This window comes from Mirounga angustirostris, unplaced genomic scaffold, assembly GCF_029215605.1.
Source record: "Mirounga angustirostris isolate CCGP_5_RB_7025 unplaced genomic scaffold, mMirAng1.0.hap1 SCAF_2, whole genome shotgun sequence".
Taxonomy (NCBI): Eukaryota; Metazoa; Chordata; class Mammalia; order Carnivora; family Phocidae; genus Mirounga; species Mirounga angustirostris.
In genome coordinates, this window is record NW_026991710.1 from 172,563,891 (window position 1) to 172,569,908 (window position 6,018).

Below are 6,018 nucleotides of genomic sequence, written 5' to 3' on the forward strand. Positions count from 1 at the left end.
CAGGCCGGGTGAGCACGGAGTGCGGCCGGAGACTGGGGAGACGGGAGTGACTGACGGCTTTTCTCTGGGGGCTCACTGAGAAGCAGGGCCCTGAGTTCTTGGCTCCTCCAGGGCAGAGATTGGGAGGCCGCCATTTTCACTCTCTGCCTCCAAAGCTGTACAGAAAGCTTGCAGGGAACAAAAGCTCCCGAGAGCAAACCTGAGCAGATTACTTAGCCGGGAGGGGGCAAGGGCGGGGCATTTCTGCCTCCGGCAGAGACATTTGGAAACCACGGCAACAGGCCCCTCCCCAGAAGATCAGCGAGAACAACCAGCCAAGAACAAGTTTACCCATCAATGAGAATGGCAGAACTCCAGCACTAGGGGAATACTGCACGTAGAATTCATGGCTTTTTTACCATGATTCTTTAGTCTTTCAAAGTTAATTTTTTTAACTGTCTTTTTTTCTTTTTCTTTTTTTTTTTTGAATTTTTCTTTTTCCCTTTTTCAACCAACATCTTATCAATCCCTTTTTTTAAAAAACATTTTTATTTTTCATTTTTTGAGTCATATTCTATCCCTTCATAGTAGTTACCCGTATTTTTGGCATATATATATAAGTTGGTCTCTCTTTAAAATTTTGAGATAGTTTCTTCTAACAGATTAAAATATACCCTAAATCTCTAGTATATGGTTTTTTCTACTCCCCTGCCTGATCACATTCTCTCCTTTTTTCTTTCTTTTTTCTTTTTTAAAATCTTCTTTTCTTTTTTCAAACAACTTCTTATCAATTCCTTTTATAAAATTTTTTATAATTTCCATCTTTACAGTCATATTCCATCCCTTCATCATATCAACCCTTATTTTTGTACATATATAAGTTTTTCTTTCTTTAAAATTTTGGGAGGCACTTTCTTCTAAAAGACCAAAATACACCCCAAATCTAGTGTGTGGCACTGATCTATATACCAGCCGGATATATTTGATCACATTCTGTTTTTTTGTTGTTGTTGTTTTGTTTTGTTTGTTTTTATCTTTATCTTTTTCTTTTTCTTTTTCTTTTTTTTCTTTTTCTTTTTTCTCTCTTTCCCTTTCTTTTTCCACTGCTTCAGGTCTTTTCTGATTTGTTTAGAGTATATTTTCTGGGGATGTTGTAACTCTGCTAGCATTTTGTTCTCTCATTAATCTATTCTCCTCTGCACAAAATGACAAGATGGAAAAAATCACCTCAACAAAAAGAACAAGAGGTAGTACTGACTGCCAGGGACCTACTCAATACAGACATTAGTACGATGTCAGATCTAGAGTTCAGAATCATCACTTTAAAGATACCAGCTGGGCTTGAAAAAAATATGGAAGTTATTAGAGAAAGCTTTTCTGGAGAAGTAAAAGAACTAAAATCTAACCAAGTAGAAATCAAAAAGGCTATTAATGAGGTGCAATCAAAAATGGGGGCACTAACTGCTAGGATAAATGAGGCAGAAGAGAGAATCAGTGATATAGAAGACCAAATGATGGAAAATAAAGAAGCTGAGAAAAAGAGAGATAAACAACTACTGGATCACGAGGGCAGAATTCGAGAGATAAGTGATACCATAAGACGAAACAACATTAGAATAATTGGGATCCCAGAAGAAGAAGAAAGAGAGAGAGGGGCAGAAGGTATAATGGAGCAAATTATAGCAGAGAACTTCCCTAATTTGGGGAAGGAAACAGGCATCAAAATCCAGGAAGCACAGAGAACCCCTCTCAAAATCAATAAAAATAGGTCAACACCCCGACATCTAGTAGTAAAACTTACGAGTCTCAGAGACAAAGAGAAAATCCTGAAAGCAGCTCGGGAGAAGAGATATGTAACCTACAAGGGTAGAAACATTAGATTGGCAACAGACCTATCCACAGAGACCTGGCAGGCCAGAAAGGACTGGCAAGATATATTCAGAGCACTAAATGAGAAAAATATGCAGCCAAGAATACTATATCCAGCTAGGCTGTCATTGAAAATTAAAGGAGAGATAAAAAGCTTCCAGGACAAACAAAAACTAAAGGAATTTGCAAACACAAAACCAGCCCTACAGGAAATCTTGAAAGGGGTCCTCTAAGCAAAGAGAGAGCCTAAAAGCAACATAGACCAGAAAGGAACACAGACAATATACAGTAACAGTCACCTTACAGGCAATACAATGGCACTAAATTCCTATCTTTCAATAGTTACCCTGAATGTAAATGGGCTCAATGCCCCAATCAAAAGACACAGGCTATCAGACTGGATTAAAAAACAAGACCCATCGATATGCTGTCTGCAAGAGACTCATTTTAGAACCAAAGACACCCCCAGATTGAAAGTGAGGGGGTGGAAAACCATTTACCATGCTAATGGACACCAAAAGAAAGCTGGGGTGGCAATCTTTATATCAGACAAATTAGATTTTAAACCAAAGACTGTAATAAGAGATGAGGAAGGACATTATATCCTACTTAAAGGGTGTATCCAACAAGAAGATCTAACAATTGTAAATATCTATGCCCCTAACATGGGAGCAGCCATTTTATAAGGCAATTAATAACAAAAGCAAAGAAACACATTGACAACAATACAATAATATTCTTCTCTAGTGCCCATGGAACATTCTCCAGAATAGATCACATCCTAGGTCATAAATCAGATCTCAACCAGTACCAAAAGACTGGGATCATTCCCTGCCTATTTTCAGACCACAATGCTTTGAAACTAGAACTCAATCACAAGAGGAAAGTCGGAAAGAACTCAAATACATGGAGGCTAAAGAGCATCCTACTGAAGAATGAATGGGTCAACCAGGAAATTAAAGAAGAATTAAAAAAATACATGGAAACCAATGAAAATGAAAACACAACTATTCAAAATCTTTGGGAGGCAGCAAAGGCAGTCCTAAGAGGAAAGTATATAGCAATACAAGCCTTTCACAAGAAGCAAGAAAGGTCTCAAGTACACAACCTAAGCCTACACCTAAAGGAGCTGGAGAAAGAACAGCAAATAAAGCCTAAACCCAGCAGGAGAAGAGAAATCATAAAGATCAGAACAGAAATCAATGAAATAGAAACTAAAAGAACAGTAGAACAGATCAACGAAACTAGGAGCTGGTTCTTTGAAAGAATTAACAAGATTGATAACCCCTGGCCAGACTTATCAAAAAGAGAAGAGAAATGACCCAAATCAACAAAATCATGAATGAAAGAGGAGAGATCACAACCAACACCAAAGAAATACAAACAATTATAGGAACATATTATGAGCAACCCTATGCCAGCAAATTAGATAACCTGGAAGAAATGGATGCATTCTTAGAAATGCATCAACTACCAAAACTGAACCAGGAAGAAATAGAAAACCTGAACAGACCTATAACCACTAAGGAAATGGAAGCAGTCATCAAAAATCTCCCAAAAAACAAAAGTCCAGGGCCAGATGGCTTCCCAGGGGAATTCTACCAAACATTTCAAGAAGAATTAATGCCTATTCTTCTGAAATTGTTCCAAAAAATAGAAATGGAAGGACAACTTCCAAACTCATTTTATGAGGCCAGCATTACCTTGATCCCAAAACCAGACAAAGACCGCATCAAAAAGGAGAATTACAGACCAATATCCCTGATGAACATGGATGCAAAAATTCTCACCAAAATACTACCCAATAGGATCCAACAGTACATTAAAAGGATTATTCACCACGACCAAGTGGGATTTATCCCTGGACTGCAAGGTTGGTTCAACATCCGCAAATCAATCAATGTGATACAATACATTAACAAAAGAAAGAACAAGAATCATGATCCTCTCAATAGATGCAGAAAAAGCTTTTGACAAAGTACAGCATCCTTTCTTGATCAAAACTCTTCAGAGTATAGGCATAGAGGGTACATACCTCAAGATCATAAAAGCCATCTATGAGAAACCTACAGCGAATATCATTCTCAATGGGGAAAAACTGAGAGCTTTCCCCCTAAGGTCAGGAATGCGGCAGGGATGTCCACTATCACCACTGCTATTCAACATAGTATTAGAAGTCCTAGCCACAGCAATCAGACAACAAAAAGAAATCAAAGGCATCCAAATTGGCAAAGAAGAAGTCAAACTCTCACTCTTTGCAGATGATATGATACTTTATGTGGAAAACCCCAAAGACTCCACCCCAATACTGCTAGAACTCATACAGGAATTCAGTCAAGTGGCAGGATATAAAATCAATGCACAGAAATCAGTGGCATTCCTATACACCAACAACAAGACAGAAGAAAGAGAAATTAAGGAGCCGATCCCATTTACAATTGCACCCAAAACCATGATACCTAGGAATAAATCTAACCAAAGAGACAAAGGATCTGTACTCAGAAAACTATAAAATACTCATGAAAGAAATTGAGGAAGACACAAAGAAATGGAAAAACGTTCCATGCTCATGGATTGGAAGAACAAATATTGTGAAGATGTCAATGCTACCTAGAGCAATCTACACATTCAATGCAATCCCCATCAAAATACCATCCACTTTTTCCAAAGAAATGGAATAAATAATCCTAAAATTTGTATGGAACCAGAAAAGACCCCGAATAGCCAGAGGAATGTTGAAAAAGAAAAGCAAAGCTGGCGGCATCACAATTCCGGACTTCCAGCTCTATTACAAAGCTGTCATCATCAAGACAGCATGGTACTGGCACAAAAACAGACACATAGATCAATGAAACAGAATAGAGAGCCCAGAAATGGACCCTCAACTCTATGGTCAACTCATCTTTGACAAAGCAGGAAAGAATGTCCAATGGAAAAAAGACAGTCTCTTCAACAAATGGTGTTGGGAAAATTGGATAGCCACATGCAGAAGAATGAAACTGGACCATTTCCTTACACCACACACAAAAATAGACTCCAAATGGTTGAAAGACCTCAATGTGAGACAGGAGTCCATCAAAATCCTCAAGGAGAACACAGGCAGCAACCTCTTCGACCTCAGCCGAAGCAACTTCTTCCTAGAAACATCGCCAAAGGCAAGGGAAGCAAGGGCAAAAATGAACTATTGGGACTTCATCAAGATAAAAAGCTTTTGCACAGCAAAAGAAACAGTCAACAAAACCAAAAGACAACCGACAGAATGGGAGAAGATATTTGCAAATGACATACCTTATAAAGGGCTAGTATCCAAAATCTATAAAGAACTCATCAAAGTCAACACCCAAAGAACAAAGAATCCAATCAAGAAATGGGCAGAAGACATGAACAGACATTTTTCCAAAGAAGACATCCAAATGGCCAACAGACACATGAAGAAGTGCTCAATATCACTTGGCATCAGGGAAATCCAAATCAAAACCTCAATGAGATACCACCTCACACCAGTCAGAATGGCTAAAATTAACAAGTCAGGAAATGACAGATGTTGGCAGGGATGTGGAGAAAGGGGAACCCTCCTACACTGTTGGTGGGAATGCAAGCTGGTGCAGCCACTCTGGAAAACAGTATGGAGGTTCCTCAAAAAGTTGAAAATAGAGCTACCATATGATCCAGCAATTGCACTACTGGGTATTTACCCCAAAGATACAAAAGTAGGGATCCGAAGGGGTATGTGCACCCTGATGTTTATAGCAGCAATGTCCACAATAGCCAAACTGTGGAAAGAGCCAAGATGTCCATCGACAGATGAATGGATAAAGAAGAAGTGGTATATATATACAATGGAATATTATGCAGCCATCAAAAGGAATGAGATCTTGCCATTTGTAACGATGTGGATGGAACTGAAGGGTGTTATGTTGAGCAAAATAAGTCAATCAGAGAAAGACATGGATCATATGACCTCACTGATATGAGGAATTCTTAATCTCAGGAAACAAACTGAGGGTTGCTGGAGTGGGGGGTGGGGTGGGAGGGATGGGGTGACTGGGTGATAGACACTGGGGAGGGTATGTGCTCTGGTAAGCGCTGTGAATTGTGCAAGACTGTTGAATCTCAGATCTGTACCTCTGAAACAAATAATGCAATATATGTTAAGAAAAAAAAAAAGAA